This window comes from Tachyglossus aculeatus (assembly GCF_015852505.1).
Source record: "Tachyglossus aculeatus isolate mTacAcu1 chromosome 12 unlocalized genomic scaffold, mTacAcu1.pri SUPER_6_unloc_3, whole genome shotgun sequence".
Taxonomy (NCBI): domain Eukaryota; kingdom Metazoa; phylum Chordata; class Mammalia; order Monotremata; family Tachyglossidae; genus Tachyglossus; species Tachyglossus aculeatus.
Window position 1 is genome coordinate 4,190,468 of NW_024044830.1, and position 14,600 is coordinate 4,205,067.

The window sequence follows — 14,600 nt, forward strand, 5'->3', positions numbered from 1 at the left end:
GGCACTGTTAGAAAGGTGAAATTGTTGGGTCGGATGTAACGCCACAGATTCCTTCTCCCTCTTCGTCCTGCCCTTAGTGGGATTCGGTCACCTCGGAGACGTGGCCCATGGCTGGGAGAGGCAAGGAGCTTCCTGTGGACAGATGGAGAATTGTCAGGACAAAGAGTCCACTGTCCAAACCAAGCTCCTTGCGAGCAGGGAGCCCATCTACTGACTCTGCTACATTGCACTCTCCCAAGCGCGCAATACAGTGTTTTGCATCCAGTAAGCTTTCAATAAAAAAAGTTGATTGACCCATCATTTCTATATGCCTACTATTAATGATAGTATTTTAAAGTACATAATATACTTACTTGAAGAGCAGTGTGGCTTGTTTCTCTCTCTAGACTGTAAGCTCTTTGTGGTCAGGGAATGCGTCTGCTATACTGTTGTATTGCAATAATAATAATGATGGTATTTGTTAGGTGCTGTTCTAAGCACTGTTCTAAGCACTGGGGTAGATACAAGGTAATCATGTTGCCCCACGTATGGCTCAAATCTTAATCCCCATTTTACAGATGAGGGAACCAAGGCATAGAGAAGTTAAGTGGCTTGCCAAAGGTCACACAGCAGACAAATGGTGGAGCCGGAATTAGAACCCTCGTCCTCAGATTCCCAAGCCCGTGCTCTTGCTGCTAAGCCATGCTGCTTCTCATGCTGCTTCTCTGGGTTGATCCCCCAAGCCAGCCTGGGGGAGGGTCTTAGTATAGATTGAGAGTCATTTCTCGTTCTCTCTAGTTTTTCAATCAGAAGACGTCAGAAAATACAACTAAGTGACCGATTGTTTGTCATGAACAAGATGAAACTCAGAGAAGCAGTGTGGCATAGTCGATAGAGCATGGACCTGGGAGTCCAAAAGACCTGGGTACTAATCTCGGCTCTGTGCCTTTCTTCTGTGTGACCTTGGGCATGTCTTTTCACTTCTCTGCACTTCAGTTCCCTCATCTGTAAAACGGGGATTGAGACCATGAGCCCCATGTAGGACAGAGATTATGTCCAACCTGATTACCGTGTATCGAATCCCAGCACTTAGTACAGGTTCTGGCACATACTAAGGACTTAACAGGTTCCATTGAAGGAAAAAAAGAAGCTGAAGAGCCCACCCGTTGATCCAGATGGTCACTAGCAGCGGGAACCATTAAGAAGCTGTTGCCATGGGAAACCGGCAGATTCATTCATTCATTCAATCATATTTATTGAGCGCTTACTGTGTGCGGAGCACTGTACTAAGCGCTTGGGAAGTACAAGTCGGCAACATATATGAGAAGCAGCGTGGCTTAGTGGAAAGAGCGCGGGCTTGGGAGTCAGAGGTCGTGGGTTCCAATCCTGCCTCCATCACTTGTCAGCTGTGTGACTTTGGGCAAGTCACTTAACTTCTCTGTGCCTCCGTTACATCACCTGTTAAATGGGGATTAAGACTGTGAGCCCCAAGTGGGACAACCTAATTACCTTATGTCTACCCAGCGCTTAGAACAGTGCTTTGGTAGACAGTAAGCGCTAAACAAATACCAAAATTATTGCTATTATTAAATAGAGATGGTCCCTACCGAACAACAGGCTCATAGTCTAGCAGGTAAGTGCCATCACCTGATCCTCATCTCAATGGGGACTCAAAGACTGTGGGGACGAGTGGCCGTGATCTGGTCCTCTGGGTACACTCCTCAGAGCAGCGGTGGCTTTATCTAAGGGGACGGGGCCCTGTCTGGAATGCACGTCTCAATGTCCTCGGGAGAGCAGAGAGGGGTTGACGGCTCCTCACCATCCCTCCGTGGCCGCTGCATCCAAGAGTGTGAGGAGAGATGGGGAACAAGCCCTGCCCACAGAGGGTCAGGGTTCCCCCCACCCCACGCTGACCTGGTGAGAGTGACGGGGGGGCGGGACAGAAAGAGACAATTAGGCTCATCTATCTGAGTGTAAGGTTCACTCTGGGAAGGCATTCGTACCTGGCTTTAGGAAGCGACTAGATGAATAATGTGGTATTCTTGAGTTTGTATGTGTACAAGTGTTTATACAGATAGGTGAGTAAACGGAATCAGTTTGAAGAATAAGTGGGCTTTTTGTTGTTTTTTGTTTGTTTTATGGTATTGTTACGTGGTTATTATATGCGAGGTACTGTACAACACAGTGGGATGGTTACAAGCTAATCAGGTTGGACACAGTCTATGCCCCACATGGTGCTTTCAGTCATAATCCCCAATTTGCAGATGAGGTAACTGAGGAATAGAGAAGGTAAATTACTGACTTTAAATCATACAGTGGACAAGGGGCCAATAAAGGATTAGAATCAGGTCCTTCTGTCTACCAGGCTCATTGCCTCTCCAATAAATGGATGAATTTATATATAAAGGCACTTCTTGTTTGACTCTAAAAGCATCAAAAAAAATTCACAACAGTTATGTTCATATCTTGATGTTCTCTGACCTCTCCTATTGGCTATTAATTTCAGTTTCAGTCTATTGAACCAAAAATAATACTCGATATTTATTAAATGCTTATATGTTCCAAGGAAAGTATTAAGTGCTGGAGGAGATTGAGGGCAATCTGGTAGAATATAGTCCGTGTCTCATGAAGGATTCACAAACTAAGTAGGAGGGAAAACTGGTATCGAATCCTCATTTCACAATTGAGAAAACTGAGTTGTAGATAAATTAAGTCTCTTTTCCATGACTATGCAGCCGACAAGTGGTAGAGCTGGGATTAGAAACCAGGTCCTCTGACTTCCAGGACTGAGGTCTTCCCAATAGCACCCTGCCTCTACACAGTTCAAAGCTTGATGCTGCCAATAGAATGTACGCTCCTTGGGGGCAGTGATCACTTGTACTATTTCTGTGTCCTCCTTAGGTACTCAATAAACAGAAGAGATTGACATATTCTTATTCCTCCAGCCCAAAATCAACGTTTCTAAACTGAAGTCTTCTGTCCCTCTTCCAGTGCAGGGAGTGGACATCATTTCCCAGGAATGTTCAATGTCTCCAAGGTGAACTCAAACATCATTTTGAATTCAAAAACTGTCTCCTCTCCATAGAGAACCACTAGTAAGTGTTCTGTCAATTCCTTCAGTTATCCCATCAATTAATTCTAACATTGGCTCTTTGCTAATCACATAAAGAAAGTCAATGCTGCCGCCCCAAAATGCCGAACGTCTCCACGGTGAGGGAATTCCTCCTGCTGGGTTTCTCGGAGATTCGGCAGCTGCAGGGGGTCCATGCTGCGCTGTTCCTCCTGGTCTACATGGAGGCCCTGACGGGTAATTCTCCTCGTCGTCACCATCAGTGCTCTCGACGTGCGCCTCCACACCCCCATGTACATCTTCCTCAGGAACCTGTCCATCCTCGAACTCTGCTACATCTCTTTCAGCGTCCCCAAATCTGTCATCTCACAGACCGATCGTAGATACATCTCTCTCCTGGGCTGTGTGTCCCAGGTCTTTTTGGTGTCTCTGTTTGCTGCTTCAGGGCTGTAAGTCCTCACAGCGATGTCCTACGATCTCTACACCACCATCCTCTACCCCCTGCGCTATGAGCTCATCATGAACAGCAGGGCCTGTGGAAAGATGGTGGCCGCCTCCTGGCTCAGCGGGGTGCTGTTTGGCGTCCTGTATTCAGCTTCGACTTTCTCCCTGAGATTCTGAGGGTCTACCATCGTCCAGCAGATCTTCCATGACGTCCCCAGCCGCCTGCCGAAGATCTCCTGCTCCAAGAAACATGTCACCATCGATATGAACGTTACCAGCGGGGAGCTTTAGGTTCGTCTGCTTCGTCTCCATCGTCGTTTATACGTGCACATCTTCCAGGCCGTGCTGAGGATGCCGGCCTCCGAGAGCAGGGTCAAAGCCTTCTCCATCTGCCTGACCCACTTCGCCGTCTTCACTGTCTTCCTCTCGACTGGAGTGGTTGACTATCTCAAGCCCGTGTCAGACTCCCTCTCGACCCTCGACCTGTGACTGTGTTCTACACTGTGGTGTCACCCACCCTGAACCCCCTCATCTACAGCCCGAGGAACCAGGACATGAAGGCCGCCCGGGGGAGAGTCCTAAAGGGGAGATTTCTCCTCGCTCCTCTAAGGAACAAAATGTCTGTTACCTTTTACTGACTTTGCCATTCCTCATCAGGGTTCTGACCGTGGGGATATCCATGTAAAGTGCTGTCTAAAGAGAAAGTACAGCGTCTGAGGATTTGTCAATGTCTGGGACAGAGGCTGATGAGACGTGTGTAACTGTAAGCGCGGTGTAGGCAGGGACTGTCTCTCTTTAGTCTGAATGGTACATTCCAAGCGATTAGTACAGTGCTCTGCACACAAAAAACACTCAAAAAATATGTTGAATGAATGAATAAATGACAATTGATTGTTTGGATGGCATCATGGCTTAGTGGAATTAGCATGTGACTGGGAGTCATGAGATTTGAAAAGTCTGCACGGTTCTGCCACCGGCCAGCTGTATGACCTTGGTCCAACCATGTAACCTCTTTGGGTCTCTCTGTAAAATCGGGATTCAATATGTGCTCTCTCTTTCTTTTACAATCTGAACCCCTGTGGATCAGGTAACGTGTCTGATCTGATTAGTTTGTTTCTACTCCAGCACCTGGAAGTCTTTTACAAGTAAATTCTTAATAAATTCAATAATGATAATGTTGACAGTACTACTGATAATAACAGTGTAATTCTTTGAATTTTAAGATCACTATTGTTGGTTTTGAAAATCACAAGGTGAAAAGGGGAAGGGATGCAATCATGGAAACTGTCTCCCACATTAGACTGCCTGTTTACTTGTTTTGAGGCCTTTCCTCCCCTTTTAGGCCATATGCCCATTGTGGGCAGGGATTATCTCCATTTGTTGTTGAATGGTACTTTCCAAGCTCTTAGTACAGTGATCTGCACACAGTAAGCACTAAATAAATACGATTGAATGAATGAATGAGTTTTACTGATCAAATGCTTGCCTTGAATCCATTCGTTCATCCATCCACCCATCTGTCCGATTTCCATCTGTCCTTCTGTCTGTCTTTTCACCCATCTGTCTATCCATTAATCTACCCATCCGTGTATCCACAATAATAATAATAATAATAGTGGTATTTGTTAAGCACTTACTATGTGCCAGACACTGTACTAAGTGCTGGGGCAGATACAAACTAATCAGGTTTCACACAGTCCTTATTCCACATGGAGGTCACAATCTCAATTTCCATTTTGTAGATGAGATAACTGAGGCACAGAGAAGTGAAGTGTCTTGCCTAAGGTGACACAGCAGAAAATCTACCCTTCCATCCATCCGTCCATCCATCCATCCATCCATCCATCCATCCACCCATCCATCCATCCAACAAACCATCCATGCATCCATGATACCTGTTGAATGTATCGTGGTTCTACAGTACTGTAATGAACCCCTCGGAGAGATGAAAGTAAATTAAACCCCATCCCTGCTTTCCAAGAGCTTAAATTATAAGAGGGGAGATAGACTCAGAATTAATTCAGGAGAAGACGAAGAAGAGAATGGAAAGAATGGTAAATAGATGACTATTTGCTCAAAAAGTACATTTTATAAAAACCACTATGTACAAAACTATAATGGCGGGTTTTAGTGCAAAAACAGAGAAGTGGTCTAAGATGCTGATTGGTAGTTGGGAGAAGATGACTTAGGGAGAAGAAAAATGAATCGTGCCAGGCATCGTGGAAGTGGTAGGATGACGCAGTGGCTTTGAAGTTGGGGAAATTTATGCTCTGATGGACTGGAAAGGGGAAGGAGGAAATGTAGGCTGACGTATTTTTTCTCCATCTTTTTCTTTATGTTTCTCTAATGTTTCTTTAAACATCACTGAGATATTTTGAAAGGCTGCAGAGCCATTCAGAGGAGAGAATGCAGTGAGCTCCTCACTCCAGTTTGGCACAGTGGTTCAGCTCTGAGATAGAAGAGAGCGAATACTAGGCTACAACCTAGTATTCTGAAACCTTCTGAAACCAGGGATTTTCCCGCTACAACCTAGTATTCTGAAACCTTCTGAAACCAGGGATTTTCCCGTCGTGTACACGCACCCAGTAACAGTAATTTCTTCGCATCACCCTGTTCTCAGACCATCTCAGCCCCACCCAAACTGATAATAATAACAACAACAATAATAATTGCATTTGTAAAGCGCTCACTATCGGCCAAGCACTGTTCTAAGTGCTGGGGTAGATACAACGCAATCAGGTTGTCCCACCTGGGGTTCACAGTCTTATTACTCATTTTCCAGATGAGGTAACTGAGGACCAGAGAAATTAAGTGGATTGCCCAAAGTCACACAGCAGACAAGTAGCAGACCCGGGATTAGTATCCACGTCCTCTAACTCCCTAGCCCGGGCTTTTGCCACTAAGCTATGCTGCTTCTCATTCTGCTTCTTTGGGTTGATCCCCCAAGCCAGCCCGGGGGAAGATCTTAGGATGGATTTAGCATAATTTCTCGTTGTTTCTAGATTTGCAATCAGAAGACGTCAGAAAGTACAACTGATTAAATGAAGGATTGATTGTTTGAGCTCTTGACCAAGATGAAACTTGCAATCAGAAGACGTCAGAAAGTACAACTGATTAAATGAAGGATTGATTGTTTGAGCTCTTGACCAAGATGAAACTTGCAATCAGAAGACGTCAGAAAATACAACTGATTAAATGACCGATTGATTGTTTGAGGTCTTGAACAAAATGAAACTCAGAGAAGCAGCGTGGCCTAGTTGATAGGACAAATCACTTCACTTTTCTGGGCTTCAGTTTCCTCATCTGTAAAATAGGGATTGAGAATGTGAGCCTCATGTGGGACAGGCCTGTTGAGGTTGTATCGAATCCCAGCACTTAGTACAGTGCCTGTCACATAGTAGGCGCTTAGCAGGTTCCACTGAAGAAAAAAAATTAAGAAGTTGAAACGCCTACCCGTTGACCCAGATTGTCACTAACAGAGGGAACCGTTAGAATGCTGTTGCCATGGGAACCCTGACGGATAAGTGCCGTCACCGGATCCTCATCTCTATGGGGAAAGACTGTGGGGACGAGCCGCCATGATTCCGTCCTCCGGGAACTCCCCTCAGAGCAGCGGTGGCTTCATCTAAGGGGACAGGGGCCCAGTCTGGAAAGCACGTCTCAGTGTCCACGGCAGAGCAGAGAGGGGCTCACGGCTCCTCGCTGACCCTCCGTGGCTGCTGCATCCAGAAGTCCGAGGAGAGATGGAGGGCCAGCTCAAACCCACCCCACGCTGGCCCAGTGAGAATGACCGGGGATGGGAAGGGACAGGGAGGGGACAGAAGGCTCATCTATGTGAGGGCCACTCTGGGAAGACGTTCATACCCGGAATCCAGGAGGGCCACTCTGGGAAGACGTTCTTACCCGGAGTCCAGGGTGGAGTTGGAACCAGGGCTGTGTACACAGGCAGAAAGAAAACATTTGCTCCTACAGTGGCGCCCGGTCCCCTCCATCCACCGCCCAAACCCCGGTTACCATGGCTGCCGGGCTAGAGCATTATGACATGGCTTCAGCCCTATGCCATAGTGACTTCAAACATCATCTCAACCCTCCTTGCAGGGACAAGAGGGTATGACTGAGATTGCACCAGGCAGATGCTTCATCACCAATTCCTCCGCACAAGACTTTCCCTACCAAATCTTGGGCGGTTGCAAGAGAGAAGCAGCGTGGCCAAGCAGATAGAGCGTGGGCTGGGAGTCAGTGGACTTTGGTTGTCAAGTTGTACTTCCCAAGCGCTTAGTACAGTGCTCTGCACACAGTAAGCGCTTAATAAATACGATTGAATGAATGAATGAATGGTTCTCAAACGGCTCCCCCTCTTTTTCATTTTTAGTGGTATTTCTTATGTATTTACTATGTGTTAAACATTATTCTGAGCACTGGGCAAGTTAATCAGGTTGGACTCAATCCCTGTACCTCATGGGGCTCACAGTCTGAACAGGAGGGAGAACAGGAGAACTGAGGCACAGAGAAGAGAAGTGACTTTCCCAAGTTCACACAACAAGCAATTGGCAGAGCAGGAATTAGAGCCCAGGCCCATGATCTTTCCACTGGGCCAGACTGCGTCATTTCTGGAGGATTTGGGGCGAGTCACGTCTCTTCTCTATGCTTCAGTTCTCCTGTTCTCCCTCCTGTTCAGACTGTTCTGTGAGATGGGGACTGAGACTGCAAGCCCTGTGTGGGACGGGGACTGGGACACACCCAATTTTCTTGTATTCACCCCAGAGCTTAGTAGAGTGCCTGACACATAGTAGAGTTTAAGTAATACCGTAAAAAGTGAGGTAAAAAGCATGGTCCCTGTCCTCAAAGACTTCTCAATCTAATAGGCAAAATGTCATTTACATCCAGGAGGAGAATCAATCAATCAATCAATCAATCAATCAATCAATCGTATATATTGAGCGCTTACTGCGTGCATAGCACTGTACTACGCGCTTGGGAAGTACAAGTTGGCAACATATACAGACAGGTCCTACCCAACAGTGGGCTTACAATCTAGAAGGGGGAGACAGAGAACAAAGCCAAACATATTAACAAAATAAAATGAACAGAATAGATACGTACAAGTAAAATAAATAAGTAAATAGAGTAATAAATATGTACAAACATATATAAATATATACAGGTGCTGTGGGGAAGGGAAGGAGGTAAAATGGGGGGGGGGTGGAGAGGGGGACGAAGGGGAGAGGAAGGAAGGGGCTCAGTCTGGGAAGGCCTCCTGAATGGAACAATGGATATGTGGATGAGAAGCAGCCTGGCTTACTGGAAAAAGCATGGGGGTGGGAGTCAAAGGTCGTGGGTTCAAAGCCCAGCTCCACCACTTGTCAGCTGTGTGACATCAGGGACGTCACTTCATATCTCTGGGCCTCTGTTACCTCATCTGTAAAATGGGGATTAAAATTGTGAATCCCAGCTGGGACAACCTGATTACCTTCTATCTCCCCCAGCTCTTAGAACAGTGCTTGGGACATAGTTAGTTCTTAACAAATACTATCATTATTATCATTAATATTATTAGTGCTTGATAGTTACATTTCTGAGTGCTTAATGTGTGCAGAGAGCAGTGCTGAGGAGAGTACCCTATAAAAGAGTTGGTTGACACGTTCCCTGCTCACAAGGAGCTCACTGTCTACGGGGGAAGCAGACATTAATCAGTCAACCAGTCGGAAACATTTATTGAGTGCTTACTGTGTGCAGAACACTGTACTAAATTCTTGTAGGAATACAATATAACGGAGTTGGTAGAAATGTTTCTTCAAAGAATTTACAGTCTGGATTAAATAGCCTTCCTTTCCTTTAAGTAGCCATGTCCTGAGAGTCCGCGGATGCATTAAGTCTAGAGATGGTCACTGACAAATGGTGGGAAAAAGTGAATTAGCTAAATTCTCCTTGAGAAGATGAAATTCCAGAGGGTTTTTGACGGTGGGATATCTTCGTGCTGGGAATTGAAAAGTGTGGATTTCCAGGCCAAAGGAAGGGTGGGACCCAGAGGTGGGAGGAGGAAGCATCGAAAGCGAGTCATGCTAAGAAAGTTCTTTTTCTGGAGGGTTGGTTGAATAAAGAAGATAATGAGAAGGAGAATTAGAACAGGTGGATAACACTGAAGACCGTGATCAGACTTTCACTGAAATCAAGCCAACTACAATCCGTTATTCCTCTAGACTATAAACTCGTTGTGGGCGGGGGCTATGTCTGTTCATTATTCTGTTGTACACTCCCCAGCATTAAATAGAGTGCTCTGCACACGGTAAGCACTTAATAAATATTACTGAAAGAATTCATTTTCCACTTTACAGGGGCTGCTGCTATTAGGTTCCCTGTTCTAGAAGCTGTGTATTTTTGTGTATGTATGTGGGTGCACGCAACGTATTGGGTAGTGGAAGCAAGGAACAAGTTCAGACAGTGGGTAGGGTTGAAGACGAAGATAGAAAACTATCTTTCTTCAGACAGTAACCTCGATGTGGGCAGGGAATGTGTCTACCAACTCGAGGTGGCAGAGGGGAGGCAATCTCAGGAATTCCCTTTAAATCGACAAAAAAATACTGTGAAAATCTAGTTCTCTCCTTATCCCTGCTGGATAAGGAACCCAAAGATTATTTTGAATATAGTTACTGTCTCCTTTCGATAGAGAATCACGAGCAAATATCCTATCAGTTTCTTCACTCATCCATCAATGGACTCTTACTTTGGCTTTCCCCACATCCATTGCAGAAAGTCAATGCTGCCTCCCCAAAATGCCTAATGTCTCCACGGTGATGGGATTCCTCCTGCTGGGTTTCTCGGAGATCTGGGAGCTGCAGCTGGTCAACGCTGCGCTGTTCTTCCTGCTCTACCTGGCGGTCCTGACGGGGAATCTCCTCATCGTCACCATCACCGACCTCGACCGGAGCCTCCACACCCCCATGTACGTCTTTCTCAGGCAGCTGTCCGTCATCGACCTCTGATACATCTCTGTCACCGTCACCAAATCCATCCACAACTCCATGACCGACGGTAGAGAAATCTCCTTCCTAGGCTGTGCAGCACAGGTCGGTCTGGTAATTTTCTTTGCAGGAGCAGAATATTTTGTCCTCACGGTGATGTCCTATGACCGCTATGCTGCCATATGCCTTCCCCTGCACTACGAGATCATCATGAACAGAGTGGACTGTGGGAAGATGGCGGCAGCCTCATGGGTCAGTGGGGGCTTGTTTGGAGTCTTGTTTTCAGCTCCCTGTCCTTCTGCGGGTCCAACGACTTACAACAGTTTTTCCATGACGTCCTGATGAGGATCACCTGCTCCGACGATCACGTCGCCCTAGACGTGAGTGTCATCACCGGGATAGTGTTAGGCTTCGTCTGCTTCATTCTCATCACCATCTCGTACGTGCACATCTTCGGGGCTGTACTGAAGATGCCGGACGCCGAGGGCCGGACCAAAGCCTTCTCCACCTGCCTGCATCACCTCGTTGTCATCGCTCTCTTTGTAATGACTTCTTTCTGTGCTTACTTAAAGACACCTTCATATTCCGCCTTAGTACTAGACCTGCTGGTATCTGTGTTCTACACGGTGGTGCCCCCCGCCATGAACCCCCTCATCTACAGTCTGAGGAACCGGGACATGAAGGCCACCATGGGCGGGATCTTAAAAGGTTCACCCACCCAGCCTCTACTCTGGGACAAAATGTCTCCTTCCTTGGGCAAATAATCTCACACCACCACTTAACCAAGGAATTGCCCTTGAACTTAGCCAGATACTCACCTGTCCTACAGGGTTCAGAGAAAACGCTGGACGTTGATGAATTGTCCAAGTCTTGGAGGGAGGCAGCTAAGAATGAAGTAGGATGGAATATCCAGTTTTCGGGAGGCATCATGGCCTAAAGGAAGGGGAGTCCCTTCAGGCAGTAAACTCATTGTGGGCAGGGAATGTGTTTAACAACTCTGTGAAACTGAACTCTCCCAAGTGCGTAGTACAGGTAAATCCTGTTTTGGGGCCCTTCTAATCCCTCCTCTGCCACTTGTCTTTTGTGTGACCTTGGGCAAACCACTTTACTTCTGCATGCCTCAGTTACCCAATCTGTAAAATAAGCATTAAAACTATGAACCCCACTTGGGACAACCCGATTGCCTTGTTTCTACCCCAGTGCTTAGAACAGTGCTTGGTATATAGCAAGTGTTTAACAAATACCATAATTTGTTTTTTAAATTAATCTTGGCCTAAAGGAATCGCTCAAGCCTGTAAGAGCACTGAGGCAGGGACTGTGTCTACCAACTCTGATATATTGATCTTATCCAAGTGCTTAGTATGCTTAGTACAGTGCTGGACCCAGTGTAAGTGCTCAATAAATGTGATTGATTGGTTGAAACTTGAGTTCTGATGCCGGCCCTTCTCCTGGCTTTCTTTGTGACCTAGGGGCAGTGACTTAACACCCCTAGGATCTCTCTAACTCTTACACTCTGAGCCCCTGTGGGACAGGAATTGTGTCTGAACTGATTCGTTTGTTTCTACTCTAGCAAGTGGAACAATTTAGGCACACAACCTTTTAATAAATACAATAATGATAACATTATTAGGAATTACTATGAAAATATAATGATATGCTCTTTAGCATGAATATGGGGGTGGGAATGAAAGTTGAAAAATGGGAGGTGGTATGGAAGAAGGGAAGAAAGGATGACTGCAGCTCCATGTGTCTTGTCAATTCCATCCTCTCTAATCAATCCGTCTTTCCTTCATTCCATCCATCCATCCTTCCAACCATTCATCTAACCATCCATCCGTCCATCCATCCATCCATCCATCCAGAGCCCAGGCTTGGGAGTCAGAGGTCGCAAGTTGTAATCTCCGTTATGCTACCTGTCTGCCATGTGACCTCGGGCAAGTCACTTCACTTCTCTGCCTCGGTTATCTCATCTGTAAAATGGGGATTGATATTGTGAGCCCCACGTGGCACAGGGACTGTGTCCAACCTGATTACCTTGTAAATGCTTGAGTACTTAGAAGGGTGCTTGGCACAGAGTAAGTGCTTAAAAAGATCATAATTATTACTGTTTATATTTTCAATGGCATTTCTTGACCACATCCTGGGTGGAAGTCACTGTAGTAAGCTCTCAGGAGAGTTGAAAAGATATATAATTGCATTATTCCTGCTCTCCAGGAGATTATTGTCTCCTCGGGTCCCAGAATCCCTCGCAGAGGTTAAATGACACTAAGGGCTGAGAGAGTGTGACCAGCTGTGGACCACCACTGGCACTATCAACAATTCCTCCCTGTAGAAGTTCTTCCCAAATGTTGGGATAAGACAAGTAGTGGGAAAGGTTGCAATCCCTGTTCTCATGGGCTTTCCAGCCTATTGGGCTAGGTTGACACAGTCTAATTTACTTTCAATCAATTAATCTTGAATCGTATTGATTGAGCGCTGATTGTGTGCACTCAGCACTTGAAGAGTAATAAGAATATTAGTAATGTTAGTAGTATTTGTTAACCTCTTACACTGTCCCAAGCACTGTCTTAAGTGCTGGGGTAGATACAAGTTAAGCAAGTTGGATACAGTTCTTGTTCCACATGGGGCTCACAGTCTTAACCCCCATTCTATAGATGAGGCAACTGAGGCTCAGAGAAGTTAAATGACTTACCCATGGTCACACAACAGAAATGAGGTGGAGATGGAATTAGAACCCAGCTCCTTCTTACTCCTTCTGACTCCCAAGCCCGTGCTCTATCCACTTTACAACACCATAATGGACACATTCCGTGGCCCTACTAGAAGGAAAAAACTATCATCTACTATCATCAACTATCATCTCTACGGTGATGACACCCAAATCTACATCTCTGCCCCTGCTCTCTCCCCCACCCTCCAGACTCGCATCTCCTCCTGCCTTCAGGACATCTCCATCTGGATGTCTGCCCGCCACCTAAAACTCAACGTGTCCAAGACTGAACTCCTTGTCTTCCTGCCCAAACCCTGCCCTCTCCCTGACTTTCCCATCACTGTTGACGGCACTACCATCCTTCTCGTCTCACATGCCCGCAACCTTGGTGTCATACTCGACTCCGCACTCTCGTTCACCCCTCACATCCAAGCTGTCACCAAAACCTGCCGGTCTCAGCTCCACAACATCGCCAAGATCCGCCCTTTCATCTCCATCCAAACCTCTACCCTGCTCGTTCAAGCTCTCATCCAATCCCGTCTGGACTTCTGTATCAGCCTCCTCTTCGATCTCCCATCCTCTTGTCTCTCCCCACTTCAATCCATACTTCACGCCGCTGCCAGGATTCTCTTTGTCCAGAAACGCTCTGGGCATGTTACTCCCCTCCTCAGTAATCTCCAGTGGCTACCAATCAACCTACTCATCAGGTAGAAACTCCTCACCCTCGGCTTCAAGGCTCTCCATCACCTCGCCCCCTACTACCTCACCTCCTTCTCTCCTTTTATAGCCCAGCCCGCACCCTCCTCTCCTCTGCCGCTAATTTCCTCACCATGCCTCGTTCTCGCCTGTCCCGCCGTCGACCCCCAGCCCATATCATACCCCTGGCCTGGAATGCCCTCCCTCCCCACATCCGCCAAGCTAGCTCTCTTCCTCCCTTCAAAGCCCCACTGAGAGCATACCTCCTCCAGGAAGCCTTCCCAGACAGAGCCCCCTCCTTCTTCTCCCCGTCCTCCCCCTCTCCATCCCCCCAATCTTACTTCCTTCCCTTCCCCACAGCACGTATATATATGTGTATATGTTTGCACGTATTTATTACTCTATTTATTTATCTTACTTGTGCATATTTATTCCATTCATTTTATTTTGTTAATACGTTTTGTTTTGTTCTCTGTCTCCCCCTTCTAGACTGTGAGCCCACTGTTGGGTAGGGGCCTGCTCTATATGTTGCCAACTTGTACTTCCCAAGCGCTTAGTACAGTGCTCTGCACACAGTAAGCGCCCAATAAATACGATTGATTGATTTATTGATTGAAAAAAACAATGGAAAGATGAATATGCAGTGATTGCATGCCATTTTACACATGAGGAAACTATAGCCCAGAGAGGTGAAGAGACTTGCTCAAGGTCCCACGGCATCAAAGAGATAGAAGCAGTA